This window comes from Delphinapterus leucas, chromosome 11 (assembly GCF_059928025.1).
Source record: "Delphinapterus leucas isolate spDelLeu-1000000601 "Yukka" chromosome 11, BTC_Dleu_Yukka2, whole genome shotgun sequence".
NCBI lineage: Eukaryota > Metazoa > Chordata > Mammalia > Artiodactyla > Monodontidae > Delphinapterus > Delphinapterus leucas.
In genome coordinates, this window is record NC_143139.1 from 60,326,527 (window position 1) to 60,351,171 (window position 24,645).

The 24,645-nt window shown below is 40.2% G+C and overlaps 1 long non-coding RNA gene across 1 annotated transcript in view; it reads right to left on the reverse strand.

Moving 5' to 3' along the window:
- LOC149748035 (uncharacterized) overlaps positions 1-24,645 on the reverse strand; it is an 88,692-nt gene that overhangs the window by 60,258 nt on the left and 3,789 nt on the right. Inside the window, exon 2 of the long non-coding RNA XR_016394979.1 lies at positions 1-24,645. This exon is cut by the window's left edge and continues 60,258 nt beyond it. This is a non-coding gene — a long non-coding RNA (uncharacterized LOC149748035).

Genomic DNA, 24,645 nt, shown 5'->3' on the forward strand with positions numbered 1-24,645 from the left:
GCCCCAAAGTACCCCACCTCCCACTCAGAGGCAGAGGCTCAGAGCAGACAGGCTCATCCCCAGAGCAGAGGGAAGCGAAGGGCTGAGCTAGACAAGCCCAGCTCAGAGAAGCCAGGAGCACTACTTTAACTGATGTCCCTCTACAAGGAAATGCGAAGCAGATGGAAAGAAGGTTCATCTCCATAACACTTGGCAAAATGAAGTATACTTTTCCTTCAGGGCACTTACTGAATTGGGATTAATGGTCTGCCTCCCATGACAGACTATTATAAACTTCTTAAAGGCAGAGACTGTATCTGTTCTATACTCTGCTTGCTTCCAGCATCTAGCACACATTAGATACTCATGAATGTACTACATGAGCTACATGAAAAAAACGTGAAGAAAACAAATGTATAAATGCTGTCAATATAATAACCAGAACACCGACACCCCATTTCCAATATCCAGGTATTGCAAAATTGAATTATATTCAGTCAATGGCAAACAAAACTGACAGACCCCCTTTGGAGGGTATTCAAAAGATTACCTTTGTTCCGCCCCCAACCCCTTGATGAGCAAAGAAAAAAACTTGGCCTCTTCAGAGAAAAAAAGAGCCATGAAAAAGTAGGAAATCCAGCCCTATAGGAAAGAAAAACAAGAGCAAATCTTCCTTCTTCTGGAGAGTCCCCAGAGTAGTCAATCAGGTTCTTATAAGAGAGGACTTTTTCTCTCGTGATCTCACACAAACTCTTCACTGTGAATAAACTATAAATCACTTCTTTCATCTTCTTCTGTGGGAAAACAGCTTTGATTTATCAAGCCTGGCATTTAACATGGCTCATGCCTTTTAAATCTACAAGGTGGTAAAGCTGCTGTCACAATCAATGAAGCCGCAAGGAGCAGACATTTAAATAACAGGAATCGTGACCACGTTTCTCCACACCGCAGGTCCACACTTCTCAGAGGCAACACGTCACCAGCCACTGAAGAGTCTTATTAACAACAGCAGCATGTGCGGTCCAGTGGGAATACACAGGGACACTAGGAAGAGCCCCTGCCAAAAATCTCTCCTTCATTCACCCCACTGAGGAACCTGAAATTCCCATGTTATTTACTCCTGTGAGGGAAGGCTAGGAAAACTCTTATTAAGATTTGAATATATTTTGAGCGGATGAGCCTTTACATGTCACCCCTTACGGACTTTTAGCCTATCGATAAGGATTACTGTTGCTTTAAACAGAAATTGATCGTATCCTCTCCACAAAGAAAGAGCCATGTTTTAATAATGACAACAGGCCCACTTATTTCTAATATAAAAGCAACCATGATGATACCCTCAAAGTTTAGGACAGTAGTCACCACCCCTGGAGGTGGGGTACACAGTGAAGGAGAAAGAGTTTGGAGACTCAAGAGGCTTCGAAGTTAATTACAACGTTCCTTTTCTTACACTAGACGGGTGCGTGGATTTTTGTTTCATTGTTATTCGTTACCCTTATACTTACTGAGTTATTGTCTATATTTTAATCTACTCTCAAATAAAGCAGTATGTTGAGAACAGATGAGGCAGATATAATCTACTAATCTACATCTCACTGATTCCAACTTTCTATTCATTCCTCAAACATCCTGAGAGCCTACTAAGTGTGAAAGCTCTGTGTTTGATTTTGACAGTACAAGGCGGAATGAGAAACAGTCCCTGCTTTCAAAGAGATCCGAGCTATCTAAAAATTAACATCTACTACGAAATATATACCCGTACATGAAGCAATCTGAAAAAATTCAGAACACAGAAGGAATTCGGCACAAGCTGGATTTCTCTCGAGTCCTCTATGCTGTATAAATGACCTAAGGAATTCTGCACAGACACAGATACAGTGAGATCAAAAATAAACTGTCAGGTCAGCCAATTTTCTAGGTCTCGTCTGGGGCTACAGGACACCCCTCTGCCATGTTCTCTCTTTTTTGACACATAATGAACTGAATCCAGAATTCTGAGAAAGAGAACAATGACATCAGAAAATGCTGACCAGCTCATTGAGAAAAACTCGTTCTTCTGAAATCCTCTTTTTAAATATACACCCATTGCCCACAGCCTTGAGAAAATAACATATAGTCATTGAAAAATATGAGGGTGTTCAGCATGTACAGGCCAGCTCATCTCTATTAATCTGGAAAGTCATTTCCTTTTCTTTGAACTAATTTGATTTGGTTTGCTTAAGGGCCTCAATTTCTTTCTTTCACCTTCATTTTAGAGCCGCTGTGAAACTCAGCCCTCAGCCCACGCAGAGGTTCCAAATCATCTTACCTCCTTGCTCATGCGTACCACATTTCATGTCTGAGCCAAACAAGTCACTTTATTTGCCAATTATTCCATAACTTTCAGACAGAGACATGTTGGATTGCATTAATGAGATAAGAAAGACATCCAATGTCCTGAAGTTTTTAAAAAAGAACTGAAATGAATAAGGTCGTGAATCTACTGGCAAAATAATCATTACACTCAAGTGAGAAATGTCTAATAGAGTTGTAGCTTAAGAGAACCAAGAAAGTAAAGCAGAAAAAGTATGGAATTTAGGGTCAGGGATACTTCCTTTAAATACCAATTCTTCCATTTTGTTAGCCATATGACCCTGGAGAGATTCTTCACCTTTAAAATAAGGATAAAAAGTCAGATCTTTGAGAATTAAATGATATAGTGAAAGCCCTGAACCCCTAGCAGATGGTAGGTGCTTAATAACCCAACTCTTAGATATTTTCATGATATACTTATGTGGAGGCAATGCTGAAATATCATTGATAAATGTAAACCCACAGGAAAGTGATTATCTACCAAAATTCCTATTGCTGAATTTTAAGATGTTCAAAATTAATCCTACAACCCAATATCTAGTACGTAAGCACTGAATTATGTCAATTGTAGAATACCATATGGAAGTGATTTTTCAATTTTAGTTGGGAGTTTGTGAAAAACTTCCAAAATGAGTCACCTGGGAGTTTGTGAAAAATATAGGATCAGGGTTCTCTCTCTAGAGAAGCTGATTTAATAGGATTGAGGCGGTTCAGTAATTTGCATCCTTAATAAATTTCCAGGTGATTCTGATGGAGATGGTCCTCAACCATATTTTGATCAATTCAGCCTTATCCACAATGTATTTATATATTTATAATGTATTGCAATATTTGTGAAATTTTTTTTAAAGAAATGGCTCAGATTAGCTATCACCTCCCATGCTAAAAAGCTATCACTCCCTAGGACATCAGCGGGAATGGTGAAGTAAGAACCCCAAAAATCTGTTCTAATGAGAACATGGAAAAATTTTATCAAAGTCAATTTTTTTTAGAACTCTGGAAATTAGCCAAAGGTTTACAACAGTCTGAAGAGAGCATTTACTCAACAACAACAACAACAGAATAGCTGAATCTTGAAAAGAATAGCTAGCTTTGTGGAGTTTTAACTTGCCATATTCCCATTCCACCTTCCACAGCTCTAGAGTAGCTTTGAAAATCAATAGCCTCACAATAATGGTAGCCATGAAAACCAGCTAAAACTAGAACAACCAGACAGAAAACCAACAAAAAAACGTAAGTCCTGGTTTCCTCATCTATGAAATATGGCCAATACTTTACCTTTCTTAGAGAACTGTTGTGAAGGTTAAATGAGATAATACATGTCATACTTTTAGTGCCTGCTATATAGTAAATAAATAAGAAAGATACTAGGAAAATTGCTGTGCATTTAGTAATTTTCCATAGCAAATGTAGAGAATTCTACAAACTATCTTGTATATTGCCACATATCCTTTTTGAATTAAAACCTAAGGGTTTTTGTTTTGCTTTGTTTTTTTTAATAACAAGATTCCTATGTGCTGATGGAGACATTTATGCAAAGGAGTGAATGAAGAAAGAGTTTTCCCCACAGTGATCTCCACTGCTGTGTTAGAGGAGAGGGCAACGTGTTCAAGTATCATACAGGACTGTCCCTAGGAAAAGAACAGCCAATCCAAAGAGAATGTAGTTGCTAACTGCATTTGTGGTAACATTTGAAAATTTTAAAAAAACAGCAACCTGAGAGATAAGCAGAATTTAACTATTTATCCCAATTTTACCAGAGAATACACTGTCACAAGTGGTTAAATCACTTGGTTAATATACAGACTCCACACCTCATTCTTAATCTAGTCTTCTTTCCTTCTACATTTTGCCTCTCCTTGATCTTTTATGTCATTAGAAAAGACAGACCTGGGACTTGCCTGGTGGTCCAGTGGTTAAGACTCTGTGCTCCCATTGCTGGGGGCCCGGGTTTGATCCCTGGTCGGGGAACTAAGATCCCATATGCTGCAACTAAACCCACACGCCGCAGTGAAGACCCAGTGCAACCAAAATAAATTTAAAAAGAAAAAGAGAAAGAAAGAAAAAGAAGAAAAGACAGACCTGATTTTCCTTTCGTCTCAGTGACTTAATGTTAGCACTCTTCAAAATATCAAAGTTCTCCTTGTCATGGTCCAAGTAAGCACTGGAGAAAGTACTCTCCAAGGATCCAAGATAAAATTTTCAGGAAGTATCCAATATTAATTTCTATTTTTCTAAGGTTGGGCAAGTAATATATTTTAAATTCTCCTTTTAAACATACAAATAAGATAATTTTCACACCTTTTTAGCTGAAAGGTGAAATTTTTACTTGAAAAGTGCAATGTCTACTCTCCCAATGGGGATAATCTATGCTGAAAATATCAGCCTCCCTCAAACTTATTGCAGGGTCTCCCCTGAAGATTTCATGGGACAGTATCCAGATGCTAACTCCTAGGTATCACAGAAACAAAAAATGACTTCCTTTCCACTAGAGATGGTGCTTAAATATTCCAATTATCCTGGAAAACTACTCCATTAAAAAATCTGAAGATAAAAACAAGATCTGGTATTCAAATCTACAATTACCATGAAAGGATAATTAACATATTATCCAGGCAATCAGCAAGTACTTATGGATAAAGATGTTTACATTTTCTCAATTAATCCATTAGTAGATGCTCTTCTAGGTCTGTATTCCTTTTTATATATTCAATAAATAATTATTAAGAATCTACTCTCTTTCTTCTCAGTTTTAAAAAGCAACAAATTACTAACAGACAAAACAACATGGATGGATTTCAAAAGCATTATGCTAAATGAAAGAAGCCAGACACAAAAGACTACCCACTGTTTGAGGCCATTTATATGATATTCTAGAAAAGGCAACAGCTAGAGGGACAGAAAACAAATTGGTGGTTGCCAGGAGCTGGAGATGAAAGCAAAGTAGGGGACTGACTGCAAAGGGGAAGGAGGGAACTTTAAGGAATGATGTAACTGTTCTTCATCTTGATTATGGTGAAAATTACATGACTCCATATATTTGTCAAAACACATGAAAGTATACACTTCAAAGTGTAAACTGTATTGTGTGTAAATTATTTTACAGCTAGAAAAAGAAGAAGCAGTTATAAAATCCCTGGCTTTCACCTCCCTCTAACACACACACACACACACACACACACACACACACACACACACACCAAATCACAAAGAACCAACCATAGATCAGAGGGGAGCTTAGCACTGGAAATGGAATGTGAACAAGATACATAGAGTCCTTGATCTCAGGAGCTTGTATCTAGAGAGGGAAACAGGCTTTTTAAAAATAATCACAGGAAAATATATAATCATAAATTTGAGTAAGTACAATGAAGGAGTCAAGAAGAATAAACAATATAAAGAGACCTAACTGAGACCTTTGTGGACTATATGGGTTTGGTTTGAAGTCGTTTTTTGTTTTTGTTTTTGTTTTGCGGTACGCGGGCCTCTCACTGTCGTGGCCTCTCCCGTTGCGGAGCACAGGCTCCAGACGCGCAGGCTCAGCGGCCATGGCTCACGGGCCCAGCCGCTCCGCGGCACGTGGGATCCTCCCGGACCGGGGCACGAACCCGTGTCCCCTACATCGGCAGGTGGACTCTCAACCACTGCACCACCAGGGAAGCCCTGAAATCTTTTTTAATTGGCAAGGCTTATCTCGAGGATCCCAGGCTCATCTAGAGCTCAGAGGAAAAGCAGGTCTTTCATTTAGTCACTTGGATCCTAGAAACTGGGAAAAACTACACTTTTTCTGAAAGACTGCAAAACAGAGAGTAGGGAAGTCTGTTAAGCCAGGAAGCAGTCTCCTCATATTAAAACTCCAGGACACTTCCACCCCTTGGACAAGGGAACAAACTATGTGTGAGATTGTTACTCATGGAAAATGCAGGTTTAATTAAGATAATTTGTATATTATTAATAAAAAGGTGTAATATTTATGAGCTTGATTCTTGTCTGCTCCTTGTCTCTTGTTCTGTTTAATTAGCTGTGTGTAGGAGGTGCTGAATTGCAAGAGCCTCTTTATTTTACAGTGATATTCCCAGTACAGCTTGAGATGCATTTGAAATATAACAAGGAGAAAATTAAACTGTTCCTTTGGCCCTAATATAAAGGGAACTCTGTGGGCTCACACCTTCACTGAAATTGCTCCCGCCTTAGAATTACATTCTATCCCTGGTGGTTAAGATGAGAAAGAACTTGCCCCATGAGTAGAATATTTTCAGAATTACCATCAAAAAAAAATTCAATCCATTATTGAGTATTATGGAAATAGACAAGCACACACTTAAAAATCACCATATACATATACACAAATACATATACACGTATGCATATATATGTCACATACACACATATTCTTCAGAAGAAAAAAGAAAATTCAACTTTCAATATTTGTAAAGTTGATTAACAATAAAATCTTCACCTCCAAGCACCTTAAGCATGAACTCATGCAGAAGTAGACCATGGGAGTATAATCATAATAATAGTGAACACTTATTTGGCACTGTGTACCAGGCATTCTTCTATGAACTTTATACATATTGACTCATTTTAAACTCTCAACACCCCTATAAGATAAATACTATTATCACCAGTCTCATTTAACAGGGGAAACGAGACTTGAAGAGGCCAAGTAACTTGCTCAGATCACCAAGCTAGTTAAGAGTAGAGGTGGGGTTGGAACCTAAGATATTTGGCTCTAAATAGATCCCCTCTGGATTCTGTTAGCTATATGTCAGTTCCATCAGATATGTATAGTACATGTTTTGACATCCAGAGAAGTAGTTTTGCATAATATTAAAACCATTGCAGATGTGTAGGTCTTAGATTTCTATCATGAATTAATTTTGTTGATTCCTAGTCGGAGATATACTTCCTTCTTATAAGAAAAACATAATTAGAATAAGCAAGTAACCAAACTATCAAATAGCATTTTTAAGCATATTTTTGAATTCAAACACTGGAAAATCAAAGTTTCCTAAATTTTCACATGGTACTAAACATTAAAAGAAGATGGGGTGGGGCTAGGCACGGGGGGGATAATGATGTTTATTAGATATGTTTCCATTTTATTTTATTGACCTAAAATTGTTAAATAACACAGACACTGAGTTCAGCTACTTCTACATCTCAGTGTGGACCTGCAAAATGTAGTCCTCCCTCCTTGACCCCATCTCTATATCTCCTCCTCACATGTCGGGTATTTTCAGGACACAGTTGGGTCTGAGGTGTAGTGGCCCAGGCTTCTCAACTTCCCTTCCTTACGTCATTTCCTGCCCTCAAGAAGATGTATCAGTAGGTGTGCTCCCTTTGCACATATACTCCCCTCCACCACCTTTTCAAGCTCTGATTACGGTTCCTTCTGCCCAGTTATATCACCAGCATCCTCCTGCATAGAAAAAGCAGTGCCAATGTGACACCCTGGCTTCAGTTCAGTCTCTGGCAACTCAGCATACTATTTTCCCATTGGGTTATGCAATAGAAAATCACAGTATGAAATTTAAAGATTAAACGCTCTCATGTCAAATGAGATTAAACAATGCTCTCGAATGGGAATTTCACTGGATGGCGTGCCCAAATCCATATGACAAGCAGTGGCAACTGAACTTGGGACAAATTCAGAAGGAAGGTGAAACGAAAGACATTTTCAAAATAGAGCAATGCAGTAAGTCTAAGGTCTTTGGCAGTGTTTGGGGGGTAAACAATAGACTTCAGTCTGACAAGACTATGTTACATTATTTTGTTGAGTACTAAATAGGCATTGTTGTCAAACAGGGAGCGAGGGGTTCTTAAAACAAAGTACCTGTCTTTAAAGTGTTTGTGTTCCTTCTAATTGGGAGGAGAATACACATGTACAAATGATGAAATATGGCAAAATGGCATCACACAAACTGAACACATAAGTGCTAAGAATAAAGTGTTAATTAGAAGGACTTGAGGCTAACCAGGCTTCCAAAAAAGGTTGGGTTTTGAAATAAGTTTTGAAGATGGTGATGGAAGGCAACCAGCCAAGAAGAAGTGGAGAATTTCTACAGGTTATATAAGGAGCTGTTCAGAAACTTGAGCCAGTAAGATTGAAATTTTGATAGCTGGCTGTTATGTGAGATAATTATTTCAAAGCCCGCAAACAGGTTTTTTCGGTTTGTTTTATATTTTTAAAATTTAGCTGGAAGTGGAGGCATTATTCATAGTGGGTAGGGGAGGGGTTCTCTTTTGTCTTGGAAAAAATTCTTACTTAGAGCATTTTGATTATGTGAAAAGAAAGCCCAGCTTCAAGTCTGGAATGGAAAACATGAGACCATGAAGACTAAACTGCTCTCTATGATTCTGTCAAAGGTTGTCATCAATGTGGACTGCAGTGCCTCTCTGAGAGACAAAAGGACTTTTTTTAACTGTCTAGAGCCAGTGAAGACCTAATGGCCTGGACTCCAGGAAGGAGGGACACTGTCAAAGGCCGTGGTGTGTTAAACTGGTCCCTGCAATATGGTGGCAGGGATGGGCTTAGAGGAAGGTTGAAAGATTAAGACAACAATAAGGGACCTCTTCTGAGTGGCTTGACCAATGAACTCTAGTCATAGCTAGCATTCAAGTTCCTTTTCCTTTTTTGCAGTGTAATTCTCTTCTGTCATCCCCAAACCATTGGTAAAATTTTGTAAACTAGATAGCCTGGTCTTAGAAGGGCTTAGAAAATGAACTGTGTCCACACTGAGGAAATTCCCAGCAGTCATGAAACTTCCAGAGTCCACCCACAGAAAAACCTGGAACACTAAGCCAGACAGAGAGGAGGCACATGAGAGCCCATTAAAGGCTAGATTTCTTGCTAATTTGGGAGTGGAAAGGGGGCTTGTACGTTGTTATTAGGCATTAAATAACAGGAAATTCCTGGAGCCTGGAGATCTTGGGATATCTCAGGGTTAATCACGTGTGAGACCATAAAAGTTCAGGTCTGGGGTTTTATGAATTAAAAACCCAGAGATGCATCACTCACTGGAAACCCACAGGGACGAGCTACTTATAATTAGCTGTAAGTAGCTGTGAAACCCACAGTAAGTCAGGTAACTTCTCTGAGCCTCAATTCCATCACCTACAGAGTGAAGGAAATTAGACTGGATCAACTCTAAGATAAAAGTTCTGCAATTGTGTCTCCCCGCCCCCTCACCTTAATGTTTTATAAAATAGGAAACCTAAAAATAATAAATAAAAATAGAAATCAAAAGCTCAAGGAAAAAGAAAGCCATTGTAGTAAACAGCAATCACCCAGGTGATCAGTAGCTATATGCTATACTACTGTGCCTTGTTTTTCTTTTTTTTAACATCTTTATTGGAGTATAATTGCTTTACAATGGTGTGCTAGTTTCTGCTGTGTAACAAAGTGAATCAGCTATACATATACATATATCCCCATATCCCCTCCCTCTTGCGTCTCCCTCCCTCCCACCCTCCCTATCCCACCCCTCCAGGCGGTCACAAAGCACCGAGCTGATCTCCCTGTGCTATGCGGCTGCTCCCCACTAGCTATCTAGTTTACATTTGGTAGTGTATATAAGTCCATGCCACTCTCTCACTTCATCCCAGCTTACCCTTCCCCTCCGCATGTCCTCAAGTCCGTTCTCTACATCTGCGTCTTTATTTCTGTCCTGCCCCTAGGTTCTTCAGAACCTTTTTTTTTTTTAGATTCCATATATATGTGTTAGCATACGGTATTTGTTTTTCTCTTTCTGACTTACTTCACTCTGTATGACAGACTCTAAGTCCATCCATGTGCCTTGTTTTATTATGATTATTATAGATATATTATAACCCGCCTTCTTAGGAATTCACATTGCTTTAATGACTATCCCCTCTCCTCCACAGTAGTCTCTTTTTATCTTGATAGTACTTATCTCTTGCTTTATTTAATTACTGTCTGTCTTTCTGATTAAAATGTAATTGCTATGAGAGTTTGTTTTCTTTACTGATATATTTTCAGCATCTAACACAGTATCTGGCAAATGGTGGATACTCAATAAATATTTGACTAAATAAGTAAGTGAAATAAAGAGGAAATGAATGATACTCCCTGAGTATTCCCCTTTAGATCAGACATTGAAGTGGTTAAATTTTACATATTACAGTAGATAATAACCCAAAAGCAAGGTATTAAGATTGCCTAGCAATTCTTTCAGTTACCAACCATGAAAATACTAATTTTATCTGACAGATTTGTTTCCAATGAAAGTGTGTGATCAAATAAAGTATGGTGCCCCAGGCTCACACAAAATAGTTACTTTATGAATTACGATATTTTACAATTTCTGGTGAGATTTTTTTTTTAATTTGCATTTCTCTTTAATGATCCAAGACCTTGATAACATGGAAAATACCAGGAGAAAGTCACGCTGGATTGAGTAGGAACGAGGAACCAAGCTTAAAACCCATTAAGGCCACCTGGTCTCATAAGATTACATAGCCATCATCATCTCCATCAATAATTAATGGCAATGAAGCTCTTACTGTAATCAACGCACAACAGCATGAATTTAAAAGACAGAACAACAACTTTTTGCCCAAATAAAAAATAAACCCTGCACCCACAGAGAAAAGGACCAATATTTGGCTCCCTAAGCCTATTCCTAGGACCTAAGAGATTTCAAAGTTCCAGCTAAAACTCTCAAGCTACTGGCTCCTAATTCAACTTAAATTCTTTTGATGTCTACAAAACCATTTCATCTGATCAATAATATTGGTGAAGTTTACCCACCAAGGCACCAATTTCAGTAGTTAAAACTAAACTCAGCTCCTTCCAGCTTAAAAAATTTTAAGAGAGAAATGGGCCAGAGTTAGTGTCAGAAGAAACCCAAAGGGAGAGAAGAAAGTTGTATAAAGTCAGTAAATTTTCCAACGAGATGTAACACACATTGAGGTGAAGCCTAGAGTATGGGGACTTTATTATTTACAGAGATAATCTCAAAAAACTTCTAACATCAGCTCTGAAGCAGTGTAGAATACAACTGGGATAACAGAATACTCTGAATCACTAACTGAGCAGGTACTTGAGACAGCGTAACAGCTAGAGAGAGCTCTATTGCTGGTGTATACATTTTCATGAATTGGGCCCAAGGGTTACATAGCTAATTTACCAAAGACCTTTTTTTCACAGCTAAAATAGCACTTCATACCAGAAAGATTCCTTTTCCTAGCCACCAAATTTGTAAAGAGTATTTTGTTGAGATAAAAGCAGTAAAACTCACTATAAGAAGAAGAAATCAACTTGTATCCATATACAATTTGTTTTTTCATTCAAAAACAACGTCCCACTCAGCTCCATCTTATATGGACACCTTTCCATGAATTGCCTGTCTTTCACTCTCCATACACACACACACACACACACACACAGAGTGCTTTAGGACCAGCTAATACATGTTTAGGACTTGAACTTCCTAAAGACATAACTAACATGCTTTATATGTCCAGACAGACAGAATACTCACCCTTGTAATACATGGCAAGCACCGTTCTGCCATTCAGAGCCTTAGCTCTGTTCTATTTTTAGCTATTGACCTTGATATTTCTTTCCCATTTCTACTTCACTCTTTCAACTCCAGCATCTGGTATAATTTTGACTCTTCACAACAATGATTTCAGTTCTAATCTTAGTCTCATGTCACTTAGGACTCCACTTCTATTGCTTCAACTCTGTCCCCATGTCTTCCCATCAACACTAGGCCAACAAAAACTATCTGGATTTCTCATAAGTCCTATATTCTCCTTTCATCCAATAGACACATTTAAATCTATTTTGAAACTTAAAAATGGAGTCAAAAATTTTTTGGTTACTGGGAACCAGAAAATATAATAACTGAATTCACTGCATTGAAGACATAAAAATTGGTTAAGAATGGCTGCTCCTGAAAAATTATACAGCTATCCTAGCACTGCAGGTTGGTTTTTAGTATTTAATGGGCGCTTTTATTGTGCTTCATGAACCTATAGCGCTTTGAAGAAAATATTAATTGATCAATATACCATAAATTCTCTACTTGCTAGAGGTAGTCAGAGCTTATACTTGCTCTTTTACATTTCAACCAATGGTTTTCCTTGATGGCAATGTTTCTGATTATGAGATTTTTTTTAGAAAAACCATTAAAACTCTCTGATATAATCCACATACCAAAAAAGTATCCATGGAAACTGTTACCTAACTACCATGTTGGGCATGAAGTAATATCTCATTTTCATTCAAGTGTTGGTTGAGAACTACTATATATCAGGCCCTCAGATATGTACTGAATTTTCAACAATGACCAAGACACACTGTTCCCCTTAATGACTTTATAACCCAACAGAAGAGACAAATAATAAACAGCCAAAGACAATACAATGTGACATGATCAGGTGTTAAGATAGCACATAAGGGCTTTCCTGGTGGCGCAGTGGTTGAGAGTCCGCCTGCCGATGCAGGGGACACGGGTTCGCGCCCCGGTCCAGGAAGATCCCACATGCCGCGGAGCGGCTGTGCCCGTGAGCCATGGCCGCTGAGCCTGCGCGTCCGGAGCCTGTTGCTCCGCAACGGGAGAGGCCACAACAGTGAGAGGCCCGAGTACCGCAAAAAAAAAAAAAAAAAAAAAAGATAGCACATAAGTGGAACACCCCATAAGTAGGCCCAGGTCATGCTGGGTTCTAATTTACAGGGGTATCAGGTAGAAAATGAGGATTCTAGGAAATAAGGATTGGGACATATATTGGTTATCTGTTGATCTAACAAAACCCCACAAAGTTAGCAACTTAAAACAACATCCATTTATTATATCACAATTCTGCTGGTTACAAATCCAAGTTGAGCTTTACTGGTTCTCTGATTAGGGTCTCAAGAAACTGAAATCAAGGTGTGTTCAGGCTGGGAGGTTATCTGGTGGCTCTAGGGAAGAATTCACTTCCTTATTCAGGCTATTGGCTGAATTCATTTCCTTGCACTTGTAGGACTGAAGTCCCCAGTCCCTTACCAGCTGTGGGCCGGAAGCTGTTCTCAGCTCCTAAAGGCTGCCCACATTCCTTGGCACAAGTATCCTTCCATCCTCAAAGCCAACAATGCTGTGTCCAATGCCCTCTTGTGCTTCAAATCTCTCCCATCACCCTGTCTTCCACTTTGGCCTCATCTGCTACCAGCCAAAGAAAGCTCTTTGCTTTTAAGGGCTCATGAGATTACAATGGGCCTAGCAGATAATCCGGGACAATCTCCTTATTTTAAGACCAACTGTGCAATATAACATAACATAATCAGAGGAATCTTATCACATTCATGGGTTCTCGGGATGAGAACAGGGCATCTTTGGGAGACCATTTTAGAAATTCTGTCTACCACAGGACTCTAACCAAATTCACTCTTGAATTATACCAATTTATATATACAATGCACTTGGTATAAACTTTTCTATAATGAGGCCTTGATTTTCCTCAAGGATAATGTAGCTTGCGAAATCAGGGCTATATGGATAGTCATGAATCTTAGAACCAGAAGGGTCTTCAAAAGATTATCTTTGAAGCAAGTAAGAAACAGTTATCTTCATTTTATACTGAAGGTGCCTAAATCCACAGAGATGAAGTGAGACATGCTCAGTCCCACATGGCTCCAGGTAGCAGAAAGAGAGCAGACACTTTCTCGCTGTTCTTCACAGCATCAGCATGTTTACACGAGGCCTTGTTCTCTCAGATATTCCCCAGAGCTGTTGGAAATCCTCACAGGCATTTTGAATCGCTTAGCTGCTGAGCTACTCTATTCAGGTACAAACCAACATCTCTTGCAGCAGCCCAAAGATTCAGACTTTCCTCGTCTGAGAGTCTTTCCTGCTGACAGGCATTAAGGGTCCAGTCAGAAATCAAATATGTGCTTATATTTAGGTAAAATATAATGCTTGAAACCATGGGCTTTGCAGGAAGACTTGAGTGTCAATCAACCTTCTTTCAGGAAGTTTCTTAACCTCTCCTCTGTAAAATGGGTATGATATTAGTACCCATCTCACAGGGCTACTCCGATGAGTAACTGAGATAACACATAAACATTTTTCACTTACCACAGTGGCAAGGCAATTTTTTTTTTTTACTAGATCTCCACGTGGCTTTCTCATGACAGTAGTTGCATTAACAACTGCCCTCCCCTTATGGCCATTATGCTGCTACCTGATTAGAGGAAGCGGCCCTACTCTCTTTTTTCCTACTCCCTTGGCATCAGGCTAATTGAATAAAACTAAGAACCTGCAAATTAAGTCTCACACATGCTGCTATAGGAACATCACCTCCCCCATTCCTCTGCTTACAAGCAGGTAGGCCCTCTGACCTTCAGAGGAGCCTAACAGTGATAAGCGAAGACTCTGGGGCTAGACCAGGGTGACCAACTGTACCAGGAATGAGGGGTTTCTAAAGACGTGGGACTTTCAGTGCTAAAATCGAGATGCTCCCAGGAAAAATACGACAGCTGTTTACCCTAGGACAGACTGCCTTTGTGACCTTAGGCAAGTTACTAACCTTTCAGTGCCTCAGTTTCCACATCTGAATACAAAGATTATAGCAACCCCCCTGCATAAAGCTGTTTTTTTGTTTGTTTTGGAGAGTAAATGAGTTAATACATAAAGTGCTTAAGATCATGCCTGGTACGCAGTAAGTACTCAAAAAATGTTGGTTATCATTATGATTACTAACCACTGAAAGGAAATGTGAAGTAATTAACTAACACAAAAGGACATGGCAAAGAGCCCAGAGTCTTATGAGGTCCTTACAGCCGAAGAGTGGAGCACCTGGAAAGAGTTTTTTCCCTGCATCATCATGTCATAATCCTTCTCTGAGCGATAATGAAAACAAAGTAAAATAAGAATATTCTATTCCCTGAAGAAAGAATAATAAGAGAAATACAAGTGAAAACTACCCTGAGCTACCATTTCATTACCTACTAAACAAAAACAAACTAACAAAAGCAGAAATTTGGCAACACTCAGTTACTTAAGTTGCAGGGAATGGGCATTCTCATACTGTACCAGATGGAATGCAAAATGGTCAAGCTCCATGGAAGGCCATCTGGCAACATCTACCAAAATTACAGATGCATCTGAACTAAAATGCTGCTTCTGGGAATCTCTCCTATGATTCCTCTTATACACATATCACAGGATCTATGTACAAGACCATCCACCAAGAACTGTTTGTTATAGCAAAAAACTAGAAACAATCCATGTGTCCAAAAACAGGGGACTGGTTAAATGAACTATGGTACAGACATACCGTGGAATATGATATAGAAGTAAAAGAAAAATGAAGAAACTCTCTGTGTATTAATATGGAAAGATCTCCAAATATATTATTCAGTAACAAAAAAAACAAGACATAATTTATATAATATGCCATCTTTTATGGGGAGAAAAAGGAAATAAAAATGTACATATATACACATATATAAATACATAAATTCACATATGCTTCATATGCATAAAGAAATATTGGAAGAATAAGCAAGAGAATAATTTAAATGACTGCTTCTTTTGTGGGATCTTAGATTCCCGACCAGGGATTGAACCCCGGGCCCTTGGCAGTGAGAGCTCAGAATCCTAACCACTGGACTGCCAGGGAAATCCCTAAAATGACTACTTCTTAAGGGCAGAAAGAAATAGGGTAGATGGAAATGGCATGGGAACAAAATATCTCAATTTAGATCTTTTTATTTTATTTTTATTTTGGCCTCTCTAAATGTGAAAAATCAAGAGCTCTTTATCTATATCATCCACTTAAAAGATCAGTACCACTCACTTCTATGAAATGAGTCTCATTTGAGAAAACAGGAAGTTGTGTTGAAAACAACAATGTTGTACTCCGTCCACCCAAACAAATAAAGATTTCTGACATGTGACTTTGAGGACCACTCCCATCCTGCTAAACAGAAAGGAACCAAGGGGGCTGTTCTAGGGGTACTGATCTGCAGTCCCCTCTCATTCGTGAATACATCCGCCTCTCAACCCAGCAGTGTGGCCAGCATCTGAGAGGATAAAGGATGCTGTGTGTTTTCTTTTCTCAGCCAGGATGAGGTTTCATCATCCCATCTTTTTTTTTTTTGTATTTTTTTTTCATCCCATCATTTTACACTTGCACTTTAGGAGCTCTGTTCTGCTTTTTATGTTAATTGGAATCGGCTGCTTTGGGTTCTGACACAGGCATTTAGCACTAACAGTCAATTGCTCTTTCCTCAGCCATCTGGCAAAAGAGTTGAAACCAGCAATTTTCTGAGTCAGAATTAGACATCTGAAAAAGAATGTGCACATAGGCAAACCCTTCAGAAGTGTGGAATGAAAGAAAGGGGCAGGTAGTGGGATGCTATAAACCCCACTGTGGAGTGATGTGATTTCAAAGAGGGGAACCCAAAATGGCACTTTGATTTCCTGACACCATCAGCACTCTTCCCCCTGTGCAGGATGAAGCACTCTGGATTAGACAGTCTCCCTCCTTTACCTTCCATCCCGCCTGGCAGGAGCTCCCTCCCTCTGGCTCTGTTCCCTCCCCCTTCTAGATGGGTGTGCTCACTGAGACATTCTCATCTTTAGTTCACGACCGGTCCCTTTAACTTAAGTGGGATTTATGTAGCACCCTGGCTTCTGGGACAGCATCATCTCCTGGTCCTTCAAGCTCCATCGCCTTCACGTGCTCACTTTTCTCCATCTGCCCTTTAGCTGTGGATCTTCTCTCTGGACTTCCGTCCTCCACTCATCTTACTGCGTACACTTACTCTCTTGTCTGCAGGTTTGGGGCATTCACAGACCTAAATATCCCCATGAAAATAGCGCTGGTTTAGCTCTTAAAGGGAAACTCATATTAGACCCTTTCTGATCCTGGTTACTTTTTTATATGAGCCCATTCCGAAATTCATGAGGAAACACCACGCTCTCTTCACACAAAAGGCAGCAGTCAATATATTTCCGCCTGTCATTCTCTGTCTGGTAAAGGGTTAGGGGTCTCCAAAACCTGAGGAGGATGCCCACCACTACCACCACCAGTGTCGAAGGCTCAAAAGCTACACAAGTAAACCTTAAGTATTAGTAAGGTAAAAATGTCATTTCCAGATGGATGGCTATGCCACCCCTAAATTATCCACACACTGGTGACGCCCATTATGACCCCATTTTGGCCCACATATCCTCTGCCTAGCAAATGCACACCAAATATACAAGTTAACCCCATCAGGCTAATAAGGGAGCTGCAGCTCTGTTCAGTATACCTGCCCTTGCATCTCTCCCAGAGAGGAAATATGTGCTGGTTCCAAGCATCTTCCAGCTGCCTGAATCCCCTTTCTTCCCTTCAACTCTGGGCCTCATATCTATGTGGCCAGGAAGGAAGGAAGAGAGTCAGGACATATGAACACTGTGTAGCGCAGGATTCAGATAGTGTGGTCCTTCTGCCCACATGCACCTGCCCTGAGTATGCTGTTTCTTCCAATCGTTTCTCACTCTTGTTTTAAATTGATTCAATGAGCTACATGACTCCAACATATTAATTCAGTCTATAAGCCTTTCTGTTCCATACCTTCTGTAATGACTTGTCTGGAATGGTACTTGGAGGCTACCATACATCAAAGGAATTTCCCACAAGACAACATTTTGCTGGCTGGTCTCACTTTTTTTCTGTGAACTGTCTCTTCATCTCTATTTCATGATATGATTATAAGTTATTCTTCCTTTTTTTCCCAATTTTCAGATTTTCCTGTAATAATTCTGTAATCTGGTAAGTAATTATGCTTTTCAAAGGGGTAAAGTGATCCGCTGCTCCCTACTGAAGCCCAGGCGCTAAGTTTTATTAGGCAATAACCGGACTAGTCCCCAGTGGGGTAACGGAGTGGATGGGACAGTGGGCAATTCTACATATGTTGGCTTCTCTTCTCTGTCAGACACTGTCCACTTCTCTCTCTGTCCCCTCACTCCCCACCCTAGTCAGGTGTTTATGACTTATGTGCAGACCCCAGAGTAGCCTAAAGCATACGACTGGCTCAAGGCTGGGTTCCTGGTGCTAGTGTGTCTATTGGAATTCAGGTGAAAATAGTGGGGGGAGGGGAGCTGTGGGAGACGGCTTCAGGAAGACTGACTAGCCACTTGGAAAGGTATTCCCAGCCTCTGGTGCTGGAGACAGACTGCAACGTGTGTCACTCTGGACCCCTTTTAAACCTTCCATGCAGATCATCTTCTATCTATTGACATATTTTCTCCAAACCAAGCACAATGTAGTTACTGAAATGCCAACTTCTTCCAAAGCCATCACACACAGTTGTGCCTCCCTGACATTACAGACCCAGTTCAACTTGATTGGATTTGGAGTGTTCCTGGTCTCATGGTCATTGTACAGGTCATTATACAGAATCCCACTTCTCTGGCATTTCCTGTTTTCATTTTCAAAATGGAACTGTAATTTCAGAGAATTCAAAATGGCAGCCCATACCATGTCAACGTGAAATAATTAAGAAATTTCATATTTTTAAAAACCCAGATTTATAGCCTCTCTTGAAAAATGGGAGCTCTGGATCTGTAATCTCCCATGGCAACAATAGGCTGACCTCTTGAGACAGGCCATGTGCTCTCCAGTTTTGCACAGACCCCACCCCCTCTCCACTAATCCACTCATTTACGTTTCCTGGGTGACTCTCCTGGGATGCACCACAGCATTAGTCTTCCTGGTGACTGCCCACGTTTTACCAAGGTGATGTCAACCTGTCATCCGTTCTCCTTGTCTAATCTGCAGGCTTCATGAGGCCCAGTTCTCTTGCCCATGTTCCTGCTGAGTGTGGTCTGACCTTGGCCAGTCTTCTAGTCGCTCTTTCCTTAAACCACTAAGCTGACCTGATATCAAGAACTACCAGAAGCCCAGGGGTCCTCTCCTAGTGTCCTGATGTTCACTTTCAGCATTTCAACATAGGGGTCATCACACTAACCTAGCAAATATTATCAGAACCCCAGAAGCTTCTTTAAAAATTAGTCAAGTGCTTCAGAAGCCTCATGCTAAATCCCTCAGGCCTGTGACCTATCCATTCAGTTGGCATCAAATGCCTTGTGAGATTAAACAAAGGCCTGAGAGATAATGAGATGAAATGGCTTGACCTTCAGATGTGAGATCTCTCCTTTCCTTCTAAGCCTGTCGCTGGTTCAGATTATTTTTATCATTTTTCAAAGCAGCAACGTTTATTTCCTCTGCTTCAGTGAGCTGTGCAGATGCAAGGTCTAGAAGGAATATTTAGTGGTCGCCATGGTAACCATTAGTCATATGAAGTTATAACTAGTGTGCTGATTCCTCTCTTCACAGCTGTAAAAAGAAAGCATGCTCCAAAACGCAGGCTTGCTGGGGCTCTGAAGAATTTAATTCTGTAATGCACCCAGCTCCTCTAGTAATTTATCTTGATCTGCGAGTTTAATTCACACTTTAAAGATTTTAGGCAGGGAAGGTTTGAGAGAACTTGAAAGCCAGAAAAGAACTTAGAGATAATTTAGCCTCAGTCTCTCATTCTACACATAAGGAAACTGAGGACTGGAAAGGAGAAGGGACTTAGGTTTACACAGTAAGTCAATTAGTCATCAAAAGATGTATAATTACTGAGTACCAGGGCCAGGGCTCCTCCTTCCCTGACTATGTCTCTTGTCCTAAATAATCAGCAAGGATAAGTAACATAAAGATTTAGGATGGACAAAGATTAGCCAAGTTCAGTGCAAGGCAGGGAAATCTGATCCTACACAGAGAGGCTGGATCTTTGAAATGGAGCTTAAATCAAAAACTACAAATCGTCTCTAAGACCATAATAGCCTTGGAGTGTCAACTGAGCTTTATGATTGGTTAAGTCCAGATGGTACAAACAGTCACTATTTGAAAACAAGGCTATTTGTCTGCTGGTTCTGACCAGTTTTCTGAAAAGTGTGTGTCCCACAAGTGCTGTACCTTCTTCTGGCATCCGGACCTCTCACTAGCTCTCAAATTCTACTCTCCTGACTCAGTGTTCAATTGATCATCACTTCATGAAGCCTAGGCATATGGCTCTCATACTCTTGCTTTGCAACTGATTGAATGTAAAAGTAATATTGTACATAGAACATTTTAGACAAGGGTCAAGAAGTGCCCAAATGTCTTTACACTTTCTAATTCAAGGAAGGTTTTCTAACCCTTTCACAGATTCACCATTTAATTAGTTTTTGCCTGAATTGCCTCAACATTAGATGACCTACACAAATGCTTCCTTGCAGATCTTGTTTCTAAGTACCATTCCTTGCTAAAAGGAACCAGAGCTTAGAGGAAGGAGGGCTGAAGCAAAGAAATAAAAGAAGGGTTTAGAATATCTTGCTATACTAAAAAGTAAGGAAGTACTCAAAAGAATGATGGGAGATGTTATGGATTGAATGTTTGTGTCCCCTCAAAAATCATACGTTGAAGCCCAAACCCCCAATGTAACTGTATTTGGAGACAGGGCCTATGAGGATAAATGAAGTCACGAAGATGCAACCCTCATCCAATAGGGCTGGTGACCTTATAAGAAGAGGAGGAGACACTACACCTCTCTCTCTCCACCATGTGAGGATTCAGAGAGAAGGTGGCCATCTGCAAGCCAAGAAGAAACTCTCACCAGGAACTAAATTGGCCAGCACCTTGATCCTGGACTTCCCAGCCTCCAGAACTGTGAGAAATAAGTTCCTGATCTTTAAGCCATCTAGTCTGTAGTACTTTTTTATGGCAGCCCAAACTAATATAGGAGGTATGTCAAAGACTCAGGAGCCAGCTTTAAGGGCACCCACTGGCCAAATCTGGGACAATTTGAGCTTCAAAATGAATGAATTGACAGTACTGGATTACAATTCATTTAACAAAAATAAGACTCCGTTAATTCAAGTAAATAGGATGGAAGGTGCTTTCTACCCAAACATCTGGACTGTGCACTTCAAAAATGCAATGTCATAAAAGACAGAGCTGAGGAGTTGCTTCAATTGAAGGAGATTAAAATGCAATCTGAGATCCTGGATTGGATCCTGGTTCAGAGAGAAAATAAACTGCTATAAAAGCATTATTAGGACAATTGTTGAAATTTGAATATTGTTTAATAGTATATTAAATAATAGCGTTGTATCAATGTTAAGTTACCTGAATTTGATGATGGTACTATGAGTCTATAAGGGATAAACGGGTATGATGTCTGAAACTAACTCTAAAATAGTAGAAAAATAAAGGTACACACACACACACACACACACACACACACACACACCCCACACCACACACGGAGACAGAGAAAGCAAGTAAAAGAAGCAAAAATGTTAAAACAGGTAAATCCAGGTGGGTTTAGAGAGTTAGTTCATTGTACTATTTTTAAAACTTCTGTTAAGTTTGAAATGATTTCAAAATAAAAGTAAAATTTAAAAATTCTTCAATTTCAAGGGATCCATGCAGGTAGTAGGTAGACATAAACAAGACAAGCTCAAACTGAAAATTCACAAGTAAATAATTCTTTAACTACATTATGAAGCTCTAGCCAAAGGAAGATACATTGATTCACTCTTATGAACACATTTATTTAGCGATACTAATAATAGCTAATGTTTGTGAACACTTTATGTGTTTATATGCTTTCCATATTGGGGCAGATTGCATTTTCTAAATATGGCCACATGGACATATATTCTGTCCTACATGCTCTTCTTAAAATGTGATATTAACATTCTCCATCAAGAGGTGTATTTTCCTTATTCTTGAACCTATGCAGACCTTTAGCTGCCTTGACCACTACAATACCATGGAAGAGATGCTCCGTGACCTCTAAGGTGAGGTCATAAAAGGTATCGAAACTTTTACCTTGTCTCTTGGATTGCTCGCTTAGAGGATAAGAAACAGTTATGCATAAAATGCAGTAGAAGCACACTTATGAGAAAAGAATCTGAGTAGAGCTTCACTACGAGATTCCTGAGAACCCTTATTTGCCACCTCGACTAGCAAGGAAGCTGCCACAGGCTTACACGACTCTGCTGAACAAGCAGACGCCTGCCTGACCTTTCCCCAGATAATAACTATAATATGTAATTGTGTTTTAAGAAAACTTAGTCACATGGCTTGATAATTGTGATATTATGATATAATAAGAAATATATATTTGGTCTTTTTTCCCAAGTTCCTGACACAGAGCTTTTAAAACCCTTGGAATTTCCTGAGTGATGGGGGCTGATACAAGTATCTTCTGTTATAATATTTGGTCTCTGTTTCTGGTTCCTGACACAGAGTTCCTAAAACCTTAGGAATTCCCTGAATAATAAGAGTGCCTTTAGTATACTAATGAGATGACTCTTGGCTGAGGGGTTCCTAGAAAGGAAGGATGGGGACTGGTTACCAGAAAGACCAACTTTTTGTTGTTTTTTTTTTGCGGTACGCGGGCCTTTCACTGCTGTGGCCTCTCCCATTGTGGAGCACAGGCTCCGGACGCGCAGGCTCAGCGGCCATGGCTCACGGGCCCAGCCGCTCTGCGGCACGTGGGATCTTCCCAGACCGGGGCACGAACCCACGTCCCCTGCATCGGCAGGCGGACTCTCAACCACTGCGCCACCAGGGAAGCCCAAGAAAGACCAACTTTTGATTAGAAGCTTGAACTTTCAGTCTCACCCCCAGACCTCTGGGGAGGGAAGAGGAGCTGGAGATTGAATTCACCACCGCACCACCAGGGAAGTCCCAAAACCCACATTTTTTGTCAGAAGTGTCATGCAGTAAAATCAGTTCACGATAATGCAATGGGTTAACACACTAGACATTCCTATCTAAGAATTTAAACTCAAACATTTTGCAAACAACACATAAAACAATATGATGCACTCCACCCCGCTTCCTGATATTGACACGAAGATAATGAACTGATTCGGCGCACATTGTTATATGCAGTAAAACCCACCCTGATGTTTCCAGCAGTCCCCTCCTTTTATACCTTTGTCACCACTGCGGTTGCAATCAGCATGTAATAAATAACAACAACAGCTTTTCTCTCCAGTGCCTCATTTCCTTCTGCTTTCTAAATAATTTCAATTCTCTAAGACACGGCAGTTCTACGTTCTTCAAAACAGCACGTTAAAGACCCACACAAACCATCCGCTTCCCCAAGCATCCTTAACATTCAGAATTAAAGCACTTAGAACTTAAATACATGACTCTGGACCCTTAATAGTCTGATGTCACCTTGTGGAGCTTGTAAGTTCTTTGTTAAGGGCCTAGACATGCCATTGAAACACCCTTCCAGGAGTTCCCTGGTGGCACAGTCGTTAAGAATCTGCCTGCCAATGCAGGGGACACGGGTTCGATCCCTGGTTGGGGAAGATCCCACATGCTGTGGAGCAACTAAGCCCGTGCACCACAACTACTGAGCCTGCACTCTAGAGCCCGCGGGCCACAACTACTGAGCCCGCGTGCCTAGAGCCCGTGCTCCGCAACTAGAGAAGCCACCACAATGAGAAGCCCACGCAACGCAACGAAGAGTAGCCCCTGCTTGCCGCAACTAGAGAAAGCCTGTGCGCAGCAATGAAGTCCCAACGCAGCCAAAAATAAATAAATTTAATAAATTAAAAAAAAAAAAAGAAACACCACTCCCGCCCTGTGCACCTTATACAACTTTAAGAACAGAGTGTCATATTGAGATACTTGATTTACCAAATGATACTAAAATACTATTCTCTTCTATAATCCTATTTATGTTGATAACTTTTCTTTAACCCCGTACAAGAAACAGTTGAAGGAAAATGTAAGTTTCCTACACCCTAGGAAAAGAACTGGCCGGGTGAATGATGTATTACAGGTGGATGTCCCTGTCTCCTTGCTGACTCAGAGCTAACCTGTCACTTTATGGTCACTGGACAGGCACCAGCCGCCAAAGGAGCACAGGACTGACATCCTTTACCAAGAATGTAGACAGCACCAGACACGCATATGAGCATAAAGGCTGGAATCAGGCAGAACGAGTTCAAAGCCCAGCTTTTCCTTGGGCGTGGGACCTTGGGTGATTTAACTTCTATAAACCTTAGTTTCGGTGTCTTCAAAATGGGGATATTAATCCACTTTCCTCATAGGGATGCAGAGAGAATTAAATTAAACATGTAAAGTGTTTAGCACACTTACCTAAAAAGAGCTGGAGAAGCATTGGTGGTGGTTCTCCAAAGGAAGGTAACCCTCTGCATGTTTGGGAGATGAAGAAAGGAAGATGTTTGTTCGTTGTCCTATGGTCTCATCCTGCAGGTGAGAAGCATTTCTTTTGCTGATTTTCTGGCATAT